The sequence below is a fragment of the Littorina saxatilis genome, linkage group LG14 (assembly GCF_037325665.1).
Source record: "Littorina saxatilis isolate snail1 linkage group LG14, US_GU_Lsax_2.0, whole genome shotgun sequence".
Classification (NCBI taxonomy): domain Eukaryota; kingdom Metazoa; phylum Mollusca; class Gastropoda; order Littorinimorpha; family Littorinidae; genus Littorina; species Littorina saxatilis.
This window is the reverse complement of record NC_090258.1, coordinates 36,393,029-36,414,306: the sequence shown is the minus strand read 5'-3', so window position 1 is coordinate 36,414,306 and position 21,278 is coordinate 36,393,029. Positions and strand designations below refer to the sequence as shown.

The following is a 21,278-nucleotide window of genomic DNA, read 5'->3' as shown; positions in this document are numbered from 1 at the left end:
AAAATGTTATTTTATCCAAACAAGAAAATATTCTCGCGCACCGCCTTGTTCAGGATATCCACAAGTTGACAATGATGTGTGCGAAATAAACTGAATAAACAATGAAACGAACCAGAACGGACGGACGGACGGGCAGACTGACGGACGGACTGACGGACGGACCGACGGGCAGATTGAGGGACGGACCGATCGATGGACGGACGGAGGGACGGGGGGAGGGGGGGGGGGGCGGCGGGAGGGGGGGGGGGGGTGGCGTTACGGGTAACGGCCCTCCTGATCCGGTCCTGCAGGGTATTCCTTCAACCCTCTGCACAAGAGGAATCTATTCGGATACAGACTGAAGGACGGACGGACTGACGGACGGACTGATGGACTGACAGACAGACTGTCGGACGGACCGTATGGACGGACATACGGACGGACTAAAAGGACGAAGGAACGAATAAACGAAGGAAATAACGAAGGTCGGAACGAAAGAGCGAACGAACCAACCCACGAATGAACGAACGAACGAACGAACGAACGAGCAAACAAACAAACAAACAAACAAACAAATAAACAAGCAAACAATAAACAATAATTGTGTGCAATCTGGCCCATTTTCAGGGCATTTGTCAAACGTTTGGAGGAGGTCCACAGTTAGGCCTGGGTGGGGGGGGGGGGTGTCCCACCAACAGGAATCCCCCCCCCCCTCTCCCCTGTCAGTATTGGGCCCTGCACAAGAGGAATTTATTGATACGGACTGAACTTGAAGAACGGATTGACTGACGGACGGACGGACTGACGGACGTACTGAAGGACTGTCGGACGAACTGTCGAACGAACGAACGAACGAACGAACGAACAAACGAACGAACGAACTGACGAACGAACAAACTGACGAACGAACAAACAAACGAACAAATTAGCAAATGAATACATACATTCGCAGAAAGAAAAAGGCAAAAGGTACATTTGTGGAGTCAGTAAGGGGGGTGGGTGGGCTTCCGGAACCCAGGAACCTTGGGAATCCCCCCTGGCCTAGAACACACACACACTGATCGACACTGACACACACACTGACACACACAACTTGACGAACGCACACACACACACACAATACACACACACACACATCCACACCGGCACACACACACACACACACACGCACGCACACACACACTGTGACACACACACGTAAACACACACACCGGCAATGACACTGACACACACACACGTACCGTACACACTGACGGGCACACTGCCGGGCACACACACACACACACACACACACACACACACACACACAAACACAAACACATACTGACATACTCGCAACTGACATAGCAGAGGGGGGTGGTAAGTCATTTGAACGTTTAATTTCTTTTGTCACAAATTTAACTACCCATCATTCCTTGTGTTTTTATTTTGAGATAGTTTTGTATTTTTAGTCACTGCAGCGAAGGGACATCACTCCCGCCACCTTATCTGTATCTTCTTCTGCTTGTTGCTGCAACACGTGTAGACCAGTCCAAATCGTCCAAATGTAGTGGTCATCTGCAGAGACGCCGCCGTGCCGTACAGCTTATCCTGGATGGGAGTCGGGATTCGCTTTTTTTGCACTGCCATTGATGCCAAGAACGGAGCAGCCAGGGTCATTTCAATTTTCATCCAGGAATGGCACAAGCGAGCCAAACCGGCCGATGGTCTTTCGACTCCATGGAGACAGCTGGTGAAGGTAATACTATTTTTATTCCTACATTCGTGTTGACGACAGAGTGCAACGTTTCTAAAATATGATCGGTGCTAACAGAGCAGCAGGAATATACGTGCCCTTGATGACTTGGTCACTTTCGGTTTCACGGTACCAGTAAAGTCGATCGAACCCCCCCCCCCCCTCTCCCCCCCCCCCCCCCTTCCTTTTAGGACCTAAACAAATCTGAAAAAATCAGGTCTTGAAAGGAAGAAGTCTTGAGATGAGAGTAAATATAGAGAGGTTGTGGACAGACAAATCTGAGAAAACAGGGTCTTAAAAGGGAGGGAGTCTTTAATCAGGGGATATTAAAAGTGTTGTTCCACTGTACTACCAAAAAGAGGGGATACTGTTTGATGTTACTGTAAAGACTTACAGTAACACTGTTCTCTCCGATTGCCAGTGTTTGTACTTTGAAACAGATTGTATGACCGGCACGGTTGGCCTTGTGGTAAGGCGCCCGCCCCGTGATCGGGAGGTCGTGGGTTCGAACCCCGGCCGGGTCATACCTAAGACTTTAAAATTGGCAATCTAGTGGCTGCTCCGCCTGGCGTCTGGCATTATGGGGTTAGTGCTAGGACTGGTTGGTCCGGTGTCAGAATAATGTGACTGGGTGAGACACGAAGCCTGTGCTGCGACTTCTGTCTTGTGTGTGGCGCACGTTAAATGTCAAAGCAGCACCGCCCTGATTGGCCCTTCGTGGTCGACTGGGCGTTAAGCAAACAAACAAACAGATTGTATCCTGAAATTTAGCACTCCATGTGTTAACATTTCCACTTCCAGGTCTGTAGTGTGCAAACGTGTTGTCACTGTTACAGCTGAAATGAACTAACAAGAATACTAGTCTGATGTACATAAAATATGGGAGAGGTTTGGGGTCGGGGGTGGATGGCAAGCATAACATTGATAAATGACTATAGTTTTGCAGTGGTTTGCTCTCTTGTACTATGAGTGTTAACAGCAATTGTTTATAATTTGTTACTCAACTTACTGTAAGGACTATTACTATTAGCTTTTCTCAGCAACTGCAAACAATTGTGACTTAATTGCAAGAGCGCTTCATTAAACATTGGGACACTTCTTTTGGTTTTTTTAATGGCTATAGTGTAGAAACTAGAAATGCTGAGATACATTAATGTAGTCATGAACAACAGCAACAACAAAAACAAGAACATGTTTTGAATTCTGATAGCTAATGAAACTGACAGCTTGATTAGAATTATGTAGTTTTTGCAATTGCTGACTGAGTTGCATCCTTTGGTTTTACCTTGCATTGATTATCACCTTTGCTGACAATTGACTCATTGAGTGCAGTATTGAGTAACGTATAGTTATTTTATTTCAAGTTAACTTCTGGCTCTGCATGGTGTTAATCCTACTCAAACTTAGTCAAAGTAAGGTATCATTATTTATGAATAATGTGAAGTTGAAGATACAAATTAATGAGAAAGTTTGTGTATTTTTCTGTACACTCTTGCTATTTACTGTTTCAGTGCTGAACCATTTGCTTGAATGCTTGATCAGATGATGACAGAGTGACACCTGGTGGTACCCAATAAAACTGCCTTTGCTGCTATAACTACAAGAAATTTCTACAATTCAGAACAGTAAGTGCATGAGGTTCCATTTTAAGCTGTCAAGAGTAAATCTCAGGAATAGATTAGAAGATTTAGTTATGTCACACATGTCTTGCTTTCTTGACTTTTCTCACACTCTCTTGTCAGACTCAGAGAGTGCATGATTGTACATTTTTTTTACAGTAATTTTTTATGTTCCTAATTGGAAAACAAATGTGTCATAATCTTAGTGTTTAGGATAACTATATGGCAGAGAGAATCATGGAAATGATTGGGCGATGGGGGTGTGTCGCTGATGTGCAAGAGGGTGGGTGGGTGTGGAGAGAGTAGTGATAATAATAATAATAATGCAAACTTTTATAGCGCTATTCTAGAAAAATGTCTACTCTTAGCGCTTTACAATACATACATCGACCAAGCATACTATACACGCACAGGCAAAGAAACCGACCAAACATAACCAACAAACTATACATGCACAGGCAAAGAAAGCGACCAAACATAAAATACACGCACAGGCAAGATAACGACCAAACATAAACAAACATACTATGACCAAACATAACCAACATACTATACGCGCGCAGGCAAAGAGAACAATCAGCACATGTAATAATTACTGACAACTAATAATGCAGGCATACAATGACAGTCCAATACACAGCCTAAGCACAAGAACCACAGTAGGCTTCCATATAAAAACGTGTCAACGGTACTATTTACACACACTCACACAGTGCTGACACAAAGCGCAGAAAATATATATACACGTTATTTTAGGCGCTAGGTAGGGGGTGAGGTGGGGCGGGATGGGGTGGGTGGGGAGATGCTGGGGGGGGAATCACTTGCGCTGAAAGAGGTGTGTTTTGAGATTTGTCTTGAATGTAGTGAGAGAATCTGTGTGTCTGAGAGGCAGTGGTAATCTATTCCAGGTCACAGGGGCTTGATAGGCGAAGGACCTCTCGCCACATGTTTTTGTTTGCACTCATTGAGTGTTTTTGATGTTAGTCAACTACTAACTAAAAGATTACTGATTGCATACATTTAGTGTTTATTGATTTGGAGGGTGGGGGCAAGCAGTATTATTACATGTGTATGGGTATACTAGTTGTGCATGTTCCAAATGGGGGTGGAGGTTGGCATGGCAAGCAATAGCTCAGTCGGTATAGTGGCCTTGAAACCGGTTGTGGGGATTTATTTCTCAGAATTGACGTTGTGCAGACTCTGCTTGGTTTCTGAATAGCTTATTAAGCCTGTGACTGTGTGCATACATAAAGATCTCAAGTTCACAGTTTCAGGGCTTGGAATTAATGGAAACATCAACACACATGTAGGAAAAACTCAAAAAAAGGAGGGGGGGGGGGAGTTTGGTCCCACGGTAGTGTTTGAATGAAAGCAATCTTACTTTTTAAGAGGGTAATCTTGCAGGACTATGATTCTTACATTGGTAGTTGACTAGTGTAGTTGTGGTTTTGTACTAGTGAGGAATGTCATCTATGTCATGTGATTTCTTGCTTCTTCTTTTTGTGTGTGCAGCTAAAGATGTTGGACCTTGCCTACAGCCTAGTTTTGCATAGATCTCCAACACCGTGGCTTTACTCTGAGACACCACAGAAAACACAGCCTTTTCTGCTGCTGAAAGGTAAACATTAGGTTAAATTTGTGTTTGTTTTGATTTGTATGTTTTCCTTTTGTAGTCTATGGCAGGAGATTTGTGCAGGTGTACAAATGGTAGAGGTGTCAGAGGAAATGTCCACTTGTTACTTGTCTCTATATCAGTATATATGTATCACAAATACGCATCAAATGTACTGATAGAGACCACATGGACAATTTCAAGCACTTTTCTGCCAGGGGTAGGGTCAGCTATGTAAGAATCATGTCTTACTCTGTTCATGCAAAAATAAGGTTCTGCATTTGAATGAGTTTGAATCAGGCACCTGTGTTTTTGCTCTTGTTTGTGCCCTCTTGTGAACTGTTAACTTATGAACAACCACCCCAGCAAGCAACTCTTTACTGTTCTGAGCACAACAGAAGGGCGCATGGTCTGGGCATATGGATGGTAAACACATCTCATGCACAAGTACAGGCCTGAAAGTGGCAAGTATTTTCAATTACTCGCCATGGCGAGTAAAAATCATGTAAATGGTGAGTAGAAATGTTAATCTACTCGCCACATGCGAGTAAAGTTGATAAAACAAATGGTTGTTTTGACGAGTAAAGTTTCAGTAAATTATGAGAAGTACATGTACTAGCAGTGCTTCATTTTGTGGACTTTCAGTGCTGAAGTATGATTGTGTGGATTGATCATTTTGTATTCTGTTATTCAGATTGCCACTTGCTTTCTTTTACATATATTTACAAGATGGTGGCTGATTTGTGTGTGTTGCAGAACACAGGTCCATGAATAAAAGAACCCAGCTGGTATTCTTCATTCATGGAAAATGAAAGGAAATTTATCAGCCAGGATTCGCCACTCACTCTGCTAAGGGGGAACCCCGGTCAGCCCTACAGTGGATGAACAGCTTGGTCCTTGGAGGGAAAGGTAACTACTGCAGCACTTTAGAAGGGGTCTATGTCGACCAACAGTGGCTGTATTCCCTGTATGTTAATTTCCTGTACATATACAGGGAATATACTTCCGTTAGACGCCATGGAGTTACTTCAAGCTTACGAAAGTGAAAGTGATTCAATGGACGAGAGTACCAGCGAGGAAAACATAATACCAGGCTGTTGGGGGTGGGGGTGCAGATGTTTCTTTAACTAAATCCGTTTTGATAAACGGTCGAAGCATGTTTTGCTTGACTGGATGCCGCACGCGAATTCAGGATTTTAAATAGATTCTCCTATCTAACCGCAGTCACGCGCTTGGCGCAAGATTGTACGATATTATACTTCTTTACAGAAAATCCAACTGTATTCCCGGTACACAAGGAAAACACCTATGGCTATGGGGAATACACCTTCTTTTGGTCGACATAGACCCCTTCAACCTTACAATATGTGAATGTGTAGAATATTATGCTTTTGCTTAAAGCTTGTTACATATGACTAAGACAGAAATGTTAATCATTCCCTTGGTGCAAATCATAAAAAGAACAATAGCGATCTGATGTACTGTGGATCAATCGAGGAAAAGGTGTGTATGACCTAGAAGAAACTGGTTTTGAAAGTGCTGAGGATGGATGGAACATTGATGCAATATCATTTACTACATTGAACCTGGGTTTCAAACTGAAGTGCTTTTTTATGCTTCTTGTTATATATATATGGTCTCGATTGACTCCTGTGTTCAAGAGACTGTAAACAACCATAAACAATCTTGTGTTGTTATGTGGTGGTGGTTTTGCTGTTGTCTAGCATCTACCCGTAATTGGCTTTATCAAATGCACCAGAAACGAGCATGAGTTTGTCGGATTAGTGAACTGTTTGAAAAACTTTAATGTATTTGTGGTTGACAGGTTGTTATTATTTCTATATTGTGTTCTTCTTTTTCTCAGGTGGGCTGTCTTCTGAAACATATGAATCGGGAGCGTCACATCTTTCTTCCTGAGACATCCCCTCTTGAAAATGGTGTGGCGTTTAGCTGAATGGAAACGTGGCAGTGTCCTGTTTTTCATAGCTTCGATGCGCGAAGTTGGGGATTTCAGCAGAGAATTTATTGATTGATTAATTCATTAGTTATTTAAGCTCACCTCACTCCTTAGTGTTATTTAGGGGGATGGGGGGGGGGGGGGGGTGGTGTTGGCCTGGATCTTGTTAGTGAACTTTCTTTCTGGCAACTCGCATCAGAAATTCCAGGTTTGCTTTCAAGGCAATAGACGGTTTTTGAAAATAATTCTGTTAGGATTATCAGCAGTCCGGAGGTGTAAAAATCCCTGTACTGCAGTCAGGTTTTTCAAAACATCTCGAGCACGCTCTACGCCTCTGACGGGCTGTATCCCACAATCGGGACAAACGACCAACTTGGATGTGTATGCCATGCGCACAATATGATACCCCTTGCCTTTAAAAATCAGCGGTCACGAGTTCATCAGAGTTCAGAATTTGTTGTGTAAAAGATAGCCGCTGTCAGCTAGCCATTCGTGGCTCAGGTGATTATATTTAATACAAATTTAAAAAAAGGTTTCTTATGTAGCGCACGCCGCACAGCATACACATCACAGTCAGTCGCTTGTCCTGATCGCAGGATAGTGTGAAACATGCTCCGGGAGACTGCCAATAATCCTTACATAGTTATTTTAAAGAAATTGTGTATTGGTACAGCATGTTATGCATGTACTAAGATAGCTATTTGTAAATATTTGGTAGATATTTATGGTGGTGTCCCGAATTGCTCCCTCCCAATTTGCCCCATCCCATATGGTCCCCAATTATTCTTGCATTTTGCTGTGAGTAACATAACGTGTGCAAAGGCATTTGTCTGAAGCGCATTTCCAAAAAGACCCCCCACGGGTTAGGGGGAAGAATTTACCCGATGCTCCCCAGCATGTCGTAAGAGGCGACTAACGGATTCTGTTTCTCCTTTTACCCTTGTTAAGTGTTTCTTATATAGTCAATGTTTGTACAGATTTTAGTCAAGCAGTATGGAAGAAATGTTAAGTCTTTTGTACTGGAAACTTGCATTCTCCCAGTAAGGTAGTATATTGTACTACGTTGCAAGCCCCTGGAGCATTTTTTTTATTAGTGCTTTTGTGAACAAGAAACAATTAACAAGTGGCTCTATCCCATCTCCCCCCCTTTCCCTGTCGCGATATAACCTTCGTTAAACACCAATTAAAGAAAGAATTTCCAAAAAGCATAGTTACCATTTGTTTTTTTAAATCTGAATCCGTGACTGTTGTTCTTGAATACTCTTTCGTTTAGGTTTCCAAAAATGCTGATATAAAGGGGAAGGATAGTTGAAACTGTAACCGTTTACATTTTGCTCCCAGATTTGCAGTTGTTGTTTTTACTAGGAGTTTGGACGGGCTCGGTGTTCTTGTGGATAAGACATCGGCCTCCTATTCAGAAGGTCATGAGTCAAAATCGCGGCCGCCTGGTAGGTTAAAGGTGGAGAATTTTCTGATCTCCAAGGTCATTGCTTATGTGCAGACCTGCTAGTGCCTTATCCTCCTTCGTGTGTACACGCAATCACAAGACCAAGTGCGCACGGAAAAGATCCTGTAACCCATGTCAGAGTTTGGTGGGTTATAGAAACACAAAAATACCCTGCATGCTTCCCCCGAAAGCGGCGTATGGCTGCCTGAATGGTGGGGTAAAAACGGTCATACACGTAAAAATCCACTCGTGCAAATTTGTGAGTGAACGTGGGAGTTTCAGCCCATGAGCGAAGAAGAAGAAGAACTATGAGTTTTACTCTTTTAAAAAAATTATTTTCAAATTCGAAGATTGCCACAACAGTAGTCTATCTCATCCGACTTGAACCCTTCAGACTCCCTGTACATGTACTTGCAGTTTAAACTCATATTTTGTCTGAGAATAGTTTTCAAATGCAAAGTCCTTCAGAAAAACTGCGAGATAAAAATCTGGAGTGCTAATATCGTGTTGGTGTATCGTGTCAGTGGCCGAGTGGTAACGCACTTGCGCTCGGAAGCGAGAGGTTGCGAGTTCGACCCTGGGTCAGGGCGTTAGCAATTTTCTGCCCCCTTTCCTAACCTAGGTGGTGGGTTCAAGTCTTTCGGATGAGACGAAAAACCGAGGTCCCTTCGTGTACACTACATTGGGGTGTGCACGTTAAAGATCCCACGATTGACAAAAGGGTCTTTCCTGGCAAAATTGTATAGGCATAGATAAATTTTCATAAAAATGTCCACCAAAATACCCGTGTGACTTGGAATAATAGGCCGTGAAAAGCAGGATATGCGCCGAAATGGCTGCGATCTGCTGGCCGATGTGAATGCGTGATGTATTGTGTAAAACAATATTACATCTCACACGGCATAAATAAATCCCTGTGCCTTGAATATGTGCGCGATATAAATTGCATAAAATAAAATTAAAATAAAATCCCCGAGCTTAGAACTGTACCCACAGAATACGCGCAATATAAGCCTCATATTGATTGGTATGTAAGAAATGTTAAAGTCCTTTGTACTGGAAACTTGCATTCTCCCAGTAAGGTAGTATATTGTACTACGTTGCAAGCCCCTGGAGCAATTTTTTGATTAGTGCTTTTGTGAACAAGAAACAATTAACAAGTGGCTCTATCCCATCCCATCCCCCCCCCCCCCCCCCCCCCCCCCCCCCCCCCCCCTCTTTCCCCGTCGCGATATAACCTTGAACGGTTGAAAACGACGTTAAACACCAAATATAGAAAGAAAGAATAATCTTTGAACAGCATTTGGTTGGAAAATGAAAGTCTTCACAAAGCTATCTTCTTCTATTTGTGTGGGTTAATAAATAGGATTTAACATAACAATGTGGTACTGGTATGGGTTTTGTAAAGTGATTACTCAACTTCTGTGAATTGTACCTTCGTGGTGATCATGCTACACACTGGGTAATTCAAGCACAGAAAATAATATTTCTTAATAATTTGGCCTTATAAATGTACTTCGTGACTGTATTTGTATATGGTGAAAAGGAGAAGATATAAAATTTGTGAAATAGGACTTCGTATTTGGTTTTGTCATAATGAATTTGTTGTTTCTGTGTGTGTGTGTGTGTGTGTGTGTGTGTGTGTGTGTGTGTGTGTGTGTGTGTGTGTGTGTGTGTGTGTGTGTGTGTGTGTGTGTGTGTGTGTGTGTGTGTGTGTGTGTGTGTGAGCATGCATGCGTGCTTATGTGTGAGTGCACAATTGTGTGTGTGTATTAATCCAGCAGAAACAGCTTCTCTTCCATACATTTGAATCATTTATATTGATACCACATGGAGACTATTCTGAACACACAAGCGTGGTTTTCTCTCTACAGTGCTTTTCCTAAAGTTAAATATTGAATTTTTGAATTTAAAAGTTTTTGGCACACCACTTTAAGATAATGCTCAAGGAAAATAAATAGTCTTCTTTTTTCATTAACGCTTTTTCTCACAGTGATGTGTCAATATCTCAGACGCAAATCCAGAGTCATGCACCGTTTTATGCTTGGGAAGCGCACTATACTCACTTTGGTAACGGTCACTGTTAGAAACATGCATACCAATCAATCAATTAAGCGAAAATGAATGATAAGATTCGATTATGTTCTTCTTTTTGTGCACAGGCGGTTATATACAAACGTGCATAGTGTCAAAAGAAATCACACACACACTGAAAGTATGAAGAAGCCCCTCCAACTTTTGGTTGAGTTTGACTGCATTACCTTGAGGAGACTGACGACACTTCACAATGGAAAAAATAATAACTTTTACATTTCAGTGATTTGTTTTAAGTACAAAAGTACAAGTGAAAGTAGAAATAAATTAATGTGACACTATCCCGTAATCACATATCAGGGTCAACTATAATCAGTCCATTGGTTTACAAAACTTTATTCAATTTGTTATCATGACAGAAACAATGCATTGTTTTTTTAAGATAACTCAAGCATAAATGCTTATTTTAAGTCATCCTGGTATGTACATAACAAAGTTTAGCATGATGGCGGACTAGATACATTTACTCATTTCAGACAACGAAAACAAACAGACAAACCTGATGCGCAAGCAATCAAAAAATGGAGGGGGTGGTAGTACAGAACTTGGTGGGGGTAAAAACAAGAAACAAAAAGTAATGGGGTACGAGAGAACAGAATTCAGCATAAGGGGGAAAAAAAAGGACGACGAAGACTTGGAGCGCCAGAAATGTTGGAAGAGTGGGTCACGTCACAATAATATTAAATGCACAGAAGACACACACGCAAAGTTAATACATTTTGTGATCGGCGAAAATGGCACTAAATTACATAACGATTGGGCCATAATCGATAAGTCGAAACAAGGACACAAAACACGAGAGAAATTACGAAGAACAATTGGTCAGGCAGCATTTGTCTCATGACAGTGTCAAATGAACATTATGAATAAAATGTAGAGGCTCATGTACGGAACATGCCTGGTTGTCTTAATAAATTCTTGTACAGTTATGAATATGGTCTGATTGACATTCCGGGAATATTGCGGGATGCCTTTCAATAATATTTCAATAAACTTATAATCAGTTATCAATTGACAATAATCGTACATCTCTACACAAGGGTCAATGCAACAAATAGTGCTCAGCAGTCTCCCTTGGGTAACCGCACTCACATTTGGGGCATTCCTTGAGGTGCCGCTGACATAAATCAAAATTCAAATCACTCATACCAATACGCAGTCTGCAATTATGGACTTTTTCAAATCTATCTCCAAAATAATAATGACATGGTACTTTAAAATCAACGTTGATTGCAGTAAAGTAATTGACTGACAATTAGGGTTGTATGTGGGGTGCCTAAAATTTGAACTTTTCTTATTCCCGAATATTTTTTGTGGGCGCAGAAGCACGGGGCAAATGGTATTGTTTTTTTCTGGAGGGGGATCAGACAATATAAAACCAATTAGAGGCCGAGTTGCCTGACAGAAAGGCCAATTCTAGCCCCAGTCCATGCCGGTTACATGTAATTAGCTATGCACACATTTGAGATCGATACCCAACCTTACTGAGCATCAGTTCTTTGCGTTATTTTAATTTTCTTGTTTTTCTTTAAAATAAAAAAGGGAATGGTTTTATTGATGTCATTTTATTATGTCATTATCTAGTCAGCATAAATGACTTTTGTGGATACAGGAGAAAGTGTTAACGATGTGAAGATTTCAAGTGTGGTTTGTGGTCATCTGCTCAGTTGACCACTTAAAATGTTGTTTCATTTGATGATACGTTTTGTTTGGTGTTCCCGCTTGAATGTGACAGTAAGTTGTACAATGTTACTCTGTGTGTGTGTGTGTGTGTGTGTGTGTGTGTGTGTGTGTGTGTGTGTCATGTGTGTGTGTGTGTGTGTGTGTGTGTGTGTGCGTGCGTGAGTGTGTTTGTGTGTGTTGGTGTGTGTGTGTGTTTGGTAACCGGCTTTGTACAGCGGGACCACCTTATTTTGTCATGTATTTTTATTCATTCTGGAGCTTTATTAAATAAACTGCCCATTTCAATCACAACTCTGGCCCGTCTGGTCTTATTGTCAGTGTTGCATAAATGATTGTATGTGAGCTTGTGAACATACAAAGAAAAAAGAAAGAAACATTCTGTGTCGAAATATCTTGACTAAAAATCAGGCGGAAGACTACACCTGTTGCATTTCCTATTATGCTCAGGCAATTATAACTGAGGGCGGAAGCGACAATGATTCGTTTTCCCCCCAGATAACATTAATTTGTAGAGACGGAAAAGGAACACGCACATTCTGGAACTGATTTGTGTAAATAACTGAGAGGGTGTTTTGTCTGTTTTGTGAAACGGTCCTCACACACTGATTTGCAAAGTTCCACAGTTAGGCAGCTGAATTAAAGCATTACATAATGCATAGTGTAAACTCTAGGCCTACTTCAAGGTCTTATTACTTCAAGATGCATACACGTGCTGTTGTATCTGTTAGTGCTTGCCGGACACCAGTGCTGATTAAAATGGCTTAGATTGTTACTAATTTGAAACTACAGTATGTCCTTTTACGCGTTGTGGCAACTGAATTTTGTTGGTACCGATGATTTATACAAAGACTTTTATCACAGGTTTCTTCCATATCAAACATTTATACTTACCTTCAAGTTCGAGTTTACCTTTACTTTCACGAGGAGAGTCTGTGTGTGTGTGTGTGTGTGTGTGTGTGTGTGTGTGTGTGCGTGCGTGTGTGCACGCTTAAATATTCTTGATTTTTGAACATAAGCAGTTTATCTGTCATGGAGTTGTGTGTGTTTTCATGTCTGCGTGTTCTTTTCCCCCTCCTTCCTCCTCTCGGCAGTCCGGCTTCAGTCATTTTATTCCTCCCCTCAAAGCAGACAGCAGCATTGTGTTAATGTTCAGAACTTTGCCAGGTTTTTTGTTTGTTTGTTGTGCTTCTTTAATTTAGGTTTGTTGTTTGTTTAAAACACTCAAACATACGCACACATCCACACGCACACTTTTACTTTTTAAGTTATAATAAGTATTGCATTCAGCCACGGTTTTTTTTTCTCAGTTGATATTCTGATTTTTGCCATTTTTTTGTGTAATTTGTTTTTGTTGTGCTTGTTTGATGTAGGTTTGGTGTTGTTTGTCGTTGTTTGTTTAACACACACTCAAACACACACTAACCAGACACACACACACACCACCACCACCACCACCACCACAAGAATAGGTTTACACTCACTTTTTCCTCCACGTTTTAATTTTGGCAATATCATTAACCCAGGATTGCAAAGCAGGGATCATTTGTCAATTTCATAACAACGTACATACAATTTCAGCTGGTCACTTCAATAAAATGTGCATCATCACAGGTTTCTGCTGGAATGACAGTGTCTTATCTGTCAACACAAAATACACACACACAAAATGAGTGTGATGCTGTATGCCTCCTAACAGATCCTAACTTCACCCTCCAAACCTCCCTGCAGATGTATGTTCTGTGCACAAAAATAACCTTTTAAAATATACAAAATGCAGACGACATTTCTACATTTGTAGTTGTGCTGCAGACCTGTTTACCCCCATAAGTGTTTTGGAGTAATGCTCAGCCCCAAAAATAGTAATCCTGGTACAAAAATAGTAATCATCCAGCATTCGTCGCCAATTACAACGCACATGACAACTGTGTCTGCGAAACGCAATCATGCACATATATCCATCATTCACAAACAAAACACATCAGTCAGTTTTTGTAGTCATCATAATGTCAAAGAAGATTACATCAAAAGCACATGCATCACTGATTCTTTTTCTTTTGCTCGTAGTAGGCCTTTTTCAGTGTGTCAAGCGCTTCTCTACTGTACTTGCGCTTGCTGAAGGTACTGAACTTGTCAAATTCAGGTGCACGGAGCCCCTGGGGCTTTTAGTCATACCTCAGGCAGCTATCTGTTAGAAGAACTAACAAGTTTCATTGACTTGCACCCAAAGAGTCAAGAACTGCGATTTTTTTACGAATCAATTTCGTACTCAGACCCGGCTGGTCTTGACCTATTTTTGGATCTAAATTTAGATCAGGTAGATCACCACATCATGCACAAAAAAAACACGTCACTAGCAAACTATGTCAGACATCATCATGAGTTTGTATAAAACAAAATGGAGGCCGGAATCACTCAGTTGAATCGAACTCCGACCAAACACCACGTAATAACTAGGTTAATTTATGCACTCGCGTGAACAAGAAACTGTCGAGCTTCACAGATGTCGTCGTTGGGTAGTTTTACTACCATAGGAGGATTTTTGAACTGTAAATGCACTCAGCTGCAACAAAAACGCAAAACGAAGGCTGTAAGCTGCACTGTGCCTTTAAGTAGCTCAACACAATGATCGCAGCCCAGGGTGCTAACACAGTTTGGAAGGTCAAGGTTTTATAGTATGCTTCACTAACGGGATCTTATAAAAAAGCTAAAACATTTACCACTGAAGAAAAACCATCTCTGAACAATTCAAAATTGTCACACTACTAGTTTTACATTTTAAGGATCTTGCCTAGTGCACATCTTTTTATTATGAAACATTTGTATTGTAAACAAAAGAAAACACAATGTCTTGTGATCTGTAAATGTTCTTAATACAGGGAACTTTATACATTGTTCAAGTGAAGTACTGTACAGCCTATTTAGCTTGTTCATTTTCTCCCTATAATCTGCTACAATTCAATAAACTGCTGTAAACTTGTGTGCCCTTAAAGTAGATTTATGTCCTTCTGTGTGGGCACCTTCTTCTTCTTCTTCCTCTTCAGTGTTCAGTGTTTGCATTTGGATGTGTGCTCTCTGGCCAAGTCTTGTTGCACAGGGGTACGGGTGGCAAGAAAAGGCCACCCTCTCAGAACGTGTTGCAGAGTCTGTTCTTCCTACCCTAGCCACAGTCGCACGCTGTAGGTGCAAAACCTATCCTTTTGATGTGTACCTTCAGACAGCAGTGTTCTGTGCAAAGGCGAAAGATGGCTGTCTGTTCTGCGTGAGTAAGATGGGGCTATGGTCTTGAATGAGCTGGTAGCTGTCTGTCTTTAAAAAAAAAAAAAAATAGACATCAAAGAAGCTGCAGCACCAGCCAAGTGTTGACTGTTTTCTTTATGCGTAACCTGGTCCTGGCAGTAGCTGTTGTCCATCTGTAAACAAGCAAGATCATTATTATAATATATTGATGGTGTATTTGTTTTACCCAAAAGACGATTAAAATAACATTTAATTTTTGTTTTAGTTATGTGGCATACATGCAGTGGAACGATCATATCTTGTGATATCTTCCCTCTGAGAAAAAAACTACTATTCAAAATGTACTTTTACATACTTTTTTGTTAACTTAGGCTTTTGAAGATCCACATCCAATCCTGCCACAATGTAGGCACAATCATAGGCTAAAATTGTCAGGGTGATTTACCATCGAACTGTCCTCAACATTCTATGCTGACACACACATGCACACACACACTGGCACAGACACATAACTTGACTTCACTTAGGAAGGTTATGTGATGCTTAAATCATTTGTCTTGCCACTAGTTCATCACAAGTAACCACTGTGTTTGTTGCTGGTATGTGCTTAAATGGAGGGATAGTCTTATCCCATGGTAAAACATTTTTTTTTTTAAAAAGCCTGGCAGGTGATGTGAGATGTGAGCCAAACTGTGTTCACGAAAAGCAGCCGGCCTTTAATAACACAAAGCTGCCTCTGTACACAATTCTGCTTTTACACATGCTATCCCTTAACTTGGATTTATACCAAAAATCAAGCCTGGTTTCATAGGAAACAGTCAGAATGTTGATTCAGCATTTAGAATGATAATCTTATTTCATGTACACGCCTTGGCAAATCTGACAATTAAGTAAGCAGAAGTTTTCTTCACGGGACGGATTTGCTCATTTTATTATGTAGCAATGCACTTCACTTGGTCACATACCCCCCCCCCCCCCCCCTCTGTGCACAGTGATAGTTTTAAACAAGGAATTCTGTAAACACAGGGGTGGTCAAATACACCCCCCCTTCCCTCTGTGCACAGTGATAGTTTTAAACAAGGAATTCTGTAAACACAGGGGTGGTCAAATACACCCCCCCCCCCTTCCCTCTGTGCACAGTGATAGTTTTAAACAAGGAATTCTGTAAACAAAGGGGTGGTCAAATACACCCCCCCCCCCCTTCCCTCTGTGCACAGTGATAGTTTTAAACAAGGAATTCTGTAAACACAGGGGTGGTCAAATACACCCCCCCTTCCCTCTGTGCACAGTGATAGTTTTAAACAAGGAATTCTGTAAACACAGGGGTGGTCAAAAACACCCCCCCCCCTTCCCTCTGTGCACAGTGATAGTTTTAAACAAGGAATTCTGTAAACACAGGGGTGGTCAAAAACACCCCCCCCCCCTTCCCTCTGTGCACAGTGATAGTTTTAAACAAGGAATTCTGTAAACACAGGGGTGGTCAAATACACCCCCCCCCCCTTCCCTCTGTGCACAGTGATAGTTTTAAACAAGGAATTCTGCTGTAAACACAGGGGTGGTCAAATCCACCCCACCCCCCCTTCTCTCTGTGCACAGTGATAGTTTTAAACAAGGAATTCTGTAAACACAGGGGTGGTCAAATACACCCCCCCTTTCCCTCTGTGAACAGTGATAGTTTTAAACAAGGAATTCTGTAAACACAGGGGTGGTCAAATACACCCCCCCTTCTTCCCTCTGTGCACAATGATAGTTTTAAACAAGGAATTCTGTAAACACAGGGGTGGTCAAATACACCCCCCTTCCCTCTGTGCACAGTGATAGTTTTAAACAAGGAATTCTGTAAACACAGGGGTGGTCAAATACACCCCCCCCCCTTCTTCCCTCTGTGCACAATGATAGTTTTAAACAAGGAATTCTGTAAACACAGGGGTGGTCAAATACACCCCCCCTTCCCTCTGTGCACAGTGATAGTTTTAAACAAGGAATTCTGTAAACACAGGGGTGGTCAAATACACCCCCCCCCTTCCCTCTGTGCATAGTGATAGTTTTAAACAAGGAATTCTGTAAACGCAGGGGTGGTCAAATACACACCCCCCCCCCCCCCCTTCCCTCTGTGCACAGTGATAGTTTTAAACAAGGAATTCTGTAAACACAGGGGTGGGACTCTCTTGTGATGAAAAAGGAGGAAATCCCTTTTTTTCCAGGGGGTTCGGGGGCATGTTACCCCGAATTTTGGTTAAATGGTACATTAAAATCTGTGCAATCTGACAAAAAAGACATTCTCCACACTCCCCAACCCCCCCCCCCCCCTCAAAATTACTATTAGTTATCAGTCAGCACAATTTAACTCTCAAGCCTCCAGTGTTCTGTTTCATCTCCACGTCTCTCCAAATCATTCACTCAACAAGTCATAGATATTGTAATGAAATGTGACGCGGAAAAATAGATTACTCCAGCAGAATTCGTAAGTTGTGTCGGCGGAAATCCGCGGAAAAGTCCCACCCCTGAAACAGCACTGCATGGTGCCTTTTCCAGAAATAAATTCATCAAAAAATGTCAACTCACAACAGCAAGAGTCAGTGTGTCGATTGTTCATATGTGACAAAGTTGAGGGATGAGCTTATCCTATGTTAAAGCCTGGCCAGAACTGAGACGGTGACGAGAAGTAGTGTGCCTATAATGACACAATGCTTTCTTCGTAAGCAATTAGATTCAACATCTCAGATCTGGTCAGGCCTATACAAATGCCATCTCTCAACTTGGTCCATACAAAAATCATGAACCTGGCTTAATTCTGTACAGAGTGGGAATTTGTTTTTCTTTTTTTCGAAATCCAAAATAAGCAAAATCAGGTCTTAAAATCAATCAATCAATATGAGGTTTATATCGCGCGTATTCCGTGGGTACAGTTCTAAGAGCAGGGATTTATTTTATCTTTTTATTTTATGCAATTTATATCGTGCACATATTCAAGGCGCAGGGATTTATTTATGCCGTGTGAGATGGATTTTTTTTTTACACAATACATCACGCATTCACATCGGCCAGCAGATCGCAGCCATTTCAGCGCATATCCTACTTTTCACGGCCTATTATTCCAAGTCACACGGGTATTTTGGTGGACATTTTTATCTATGCCTATACAATTTTTGCCAGGAAAGACCCTTTTGTCAATCGTGAGATCTTTAACGTGCACACCCCAATGTAGTGTACATGAAGGGACCTCGGTTTTCGTCTCATCCGAAAGACTAGCACTTGAACCCACCACCTAGGTTAGGGAAGGTGGGAGAAAATTGCTAACGCCCTGACCCAGGGTCGAACTCGCAACCTCTCGCTTCCGAGCGCAATTGCGTTACCACTCGGCCACCCAGTCCAAGTCCAAATGGAGCAAGTCTTAAAATGGGAGTGAATTTACAGATGTTATGAACAAGAAGTCTGCGAAAACAGGGTCATTAATAGGAAGGAGTCTTAGATTGGGGTGTCTTAAAAGGGGCAGGGGTGGAGGCCACTGTAATGACCATGAAATAATCAAAATAATACTATCAGTCATCTTATTCTCTACCAAATTTCTAGAGGTCAAGACAATGATACAGATTATTTACTTGTGTCACTGTTAGTGTCATTCTATGAATAACAGACCGATAGAAAGAGAGCTCTGTGTCTTGTACCTGGGTTCGTGCTCAGTTGCTTGAAAATTGACTTGTCAGAGGTTCTTCTTCAGCCTTACACCAGCCTACAGCGGTAGCTTCTACTTCACCAAACTTTGTTCTGAAACAAAACAAATAAAACACATCTTCAGGGTCAAGCATATGTATCAAATCATGATCACACAATTAGACCTTCTTCTTTGGTCAGTACTATTGAAGATTTGTTTATTGTTTCTTGTTCACAAAAGCACTAATAAAAAAATTGCTCCAGGGGCTTGCAACGCAGTACAATATATTACCTTACTGGGAGAATGCAAGTTTCCAGTACAAAGGACTTAACATTTCTTACATACTGCTTGACTAAAATCTTTACAAACATTGACTATATTCTATACAAGAAACACTTAACAAGGGTAAAAGGAGAAACAGAATCCGTTAGTCGCCTCTTACGACATGCTGGGGGGCATCGGGTAAATTCTTCCCCCTAACCCGCGGGGGGTTGTACAAGATAATGAAATAGAGTGAATTTTGAAGTGCATTCATAATTAAAGCCCAATCATGTGGTTTAACCTACCTAGTCTTGAAAAGCCTGTCCGAGGAAACAGATCAAGCACCCTTCCGCAGACCTTCCTGACGGAAGAGTCTTGGTTGTAACCGCTCACTTTCTAAAGTAGTCCATAAGCAGTTCCATGTGCCTATGTTATCACTGTAACCAGCTCCTTTGTGTACCTGTGATCTGGATGAGCTGCAACACATAAAACTTTCATATGAACACTATGTCAAGTATACCAGTTAGCATCCATCAAACACTGACTGACTGAGGAGCATCACAAGATCTGTTCTAAGGAGGTAACAACTATTGTCACAAAGTGTTTATGATACAGCTGCAGGCACATGGCACTGAGTGGTCAATTGGTGAGGGGGGGGGGGGGGGGGGGGCAGAAGTTCTGCTCAGTCTTGTCTGCTGATACTACACTTTGTGGTGGTGTAAGGCAGGGAATCACACCCCAACCACTGGCCCCGCCCACCTGGTGTCGAGTGCCTGTGGATACATCAATCCCAGTCATGGCTGGCCCCCGGTTGACAACTGCCATGTACGTCATGTACGGGTACATTTACTTTGCAGTACAGATTAGTTTTCAATAGCAATGACATCATGGACGCACACCTGCCCAACGCAGACAAGGACAGCAAAATCAGGGACCAAACGTGATAAAGAGTAACTAATCGTCACAAACATCAAAATGCTTTGCATTTCTTGACCAGATAACAATCATTTCTGGGCAATTGAAGATTATTATTCCACCTACAGGCTATCACCCCCATGGCTGTTACTTGTAACACATTTCATTTCTTAAAATATGTTTTGTAAAGTAATACTGTAGTTAATAGATTTCTCTGAAAGGCACATTCCTTCTCATGAAAACAATTTGGCTCACCGTCTAAGATCTGGTCAGGCTTTAAAATGGGATAAGACATGATCTCTTAACTTGTTCACATACCCACAATGAACGGTCTGGTTGCTCTCTGCGCCAAGTGCGATTGTGTTATGAATAAATGCTGTAAAAGCTACAACTGTACTAGCTCATTTAAAAAAAAAATCACAAAATGTCACTTCACCACAGCAAGAAACAGTGTGTTTTATTTCTGGTATAGAACAGACACACACATACACACACACACACACATACACCAAAGCAACACAAAAGCCCAAAACATGCCTACCATCTAAATGAGGAATCCAGTTCCAACTGTCTTCTGCCAATATAACACTGCCGATAGAGACACCATGGTGTAGAAAGTCAGTTTAAAGAGAGACTACCTGAAAGAAAAATGATACAATAATAATAAAACACCCAGTGCAATAGACATACTTGCTCGTTAAAGGCTTACTTTACCATGTAAAAACATTTTGCTTCACAGTCTCAGATCTTGTCAGGCTTTTACTTGGGATAAGATCATCCCTCTACTTGGACGAATAGCAACATAGATCAGCTTGAATGCTCTCTGTGCAGAGTGGTTTTTGTTTGTTTGTTAAAGAATTAGTTTGTGTAACAACACTGGTACCTTTTTGTGAAAATATTTCATCACATATTTTAACTCACCACAGCAAGCAGCCTGAATATATAATTTTTTGTATGTGGCCAAGATGAGGGATTCCATGTCAAAAGCATAGCCACATGTTATACTGTAGTGACAAGGGCAAGTGGGCCTTTAAATTGTTAAATGATATATTGTGCAGAAAATGAACTAAGGCTTGTGAAGATC

General features: G+C 41.5%; 2 long non-coding RNA genes across 2 annotated transcripts; one reads left to right on the top strand and one right to left on the bottom strand.

Annotated features, from left to right (window-relative positions):
- The first annotated feature begins 736 nt into the window (after positions 1-736).
- On the top strand, positions 737-9,923 carry LOC138947671 (uncharacterized). Its single transcript, XR_011449748.1, has 5 exons — positions 737-1,717; positions 3,226-3,339; positions 4,846-4,951; positions 5,702-5,854; positions 6,810-9,923. It is a non-coding gene; the product is annotated as an uncharacterized lncRNA (long non-coding RNA).
- A 4,185-nt stretch (positions 9,924-14,108) lies between these two features.
- Positions 14,109-20,835, bottom strand: LOC138947672 (uncharacterized). Its single transcript, XR_011449749.1, has 4 exons — positions 20,736-20,835; positions 19,585-19,755; positions 19,032-19,131; positions 14,109-15,536 (listed from the first exon to the last, which is right to left on the bottom strand). It is a non-coding gene; the product is annotated as an uncharacterized lncRNA (long non-coding RNA).
- Between the last annotated feature and the right edge of the window lie 443 nt (positions 20,836-21,278).